The 1,199-nt window shown below is 33.6% G+C and overlaps 1 non-coding gene across 1 annotated transcript; it reads right to left on the bottom strand.

Moving 5' to 3' along the window:
- Window positions 1-749: 749 nt before the first annotated feature.
- LOC136381651 (small nucleolar RNA SNORA25) lies at window positions 750-878 on the bottom strand. The gene has a single exon (XR_010747134.1). It is a non-coding gene; the product is annotated as a small nucleolar RNA SNORA25 (small nucleolar RNA).
- Window positions 879-1,199: the final 321 nt, after the last annotated feature.

Below are 1,199 nucleotides of genomic sequence, written 5' to 3' on the forward strand. Positions count from 1 at the left end.
CTTTTTAAATGTTTGATCAAGTTCACAAGTGAAGTCTGAGTCTGGACTTTTCTTTGTGGTAGGTCTTAAATTACTAATTCATTCTTATTTGTTAAAAGATTACAAAAAGTTTTCCTTTTTTTTTATTTTTATTTTTTTTAATTTGGTATTGGTAGTATATTCCTAAAGATTTTCCATTTCATCTAGGTCAGTGGTCCCCAACCCCTGGGCCGTGGACCAGTACAGGTCTGTGGGCCATTTGGTACCGATCCGCAGAGAAAGAATAAATAACTTACATTATATCCATTTTATTTATATTTAAGTCTGAACGATGTTTTATTTTTTAAAAATGACCAGATTCCCTCTGTTACATCCGTCTAAGACTCACTCTTGACGTTTATCTCGATCACGTGATACATTTATCCGTCCCACCCTAAAGGTCGGTCCGTGAAAATATTTTCTGACATTAAACCGGTCTGTGGCCCAAAAGAGGTTGGGGACCACTGATCTAGGTTCTCTAATTTGTTGGCATATAATTGCTGAAATAGTCCCTTACCATCCCTTCTTATAGTCCTTTGGTGATAATGCTGTCTTTTTCATTCTTGAAAATGGTTTTTTGAGCTTTTCTGCCTCTCTCTTCCTTTCTCCCTTACTTTTCTCTCTCTCCTCCTTCCCACCCTTCCTTCCTCTCTCTTTTCTCATCAGACTAGCTAAAAGTTTCTTGATTTTGTGATTCTATTCAATGAATCAACTTTTTTTTTTTCTCTCTAAATGTTTTCTCCTCAGGGAAACATAGCACTATTGAGTCTCTGTTACATCCTATGGAGAATGTAAGTCTCTTAGGTCACAGCGTTAAGAGCTCCTGGTTTGGGTCTCATAAACTCTCTTTGAAATGACCTATCAATGAACCAACTTTTAATTTCTTTCCTTGTTTCTCTGTTCTTTTATTATAACATTCTAATATTTATGATTTTCTTCTTTGTGCTTGTTTTGAATTTAATTTGCTTTTCTTTATCTTTGAAGTTTGAAGATTAGATTATTGATTTGAAATCATTCCTCTTATTTACTAAAGATATTTAGTGCTATAAATTTCCCTGTAAGCACTTCTTTGACTGAAACTTACAAGTTTTGATATTTTCTATTTTTTTTTTTATTCATTTCACAGTATTTTCAAATTTTTCTCTGATTTCTCCTTCAACCCATTTTCTACTTAGGAGTGT

Source organism: Saccopteryx leptura, chromosome 9, assembly GCF_036850995.1.
Source record: "Saccopteryx leptura isolate mSacLep1 chromosome 9, mSacLep1_pri_phased_curated, whole genome shotgun sequence".
In the NCBI taxonomy this organism is placed as follows: domain Eukaryota; kingdom Metazoa; phylum Chordata; class Mammalia; order Chiroptera; family Emballonuridae; genus Saccopteryx; species Saccopteryx leptura.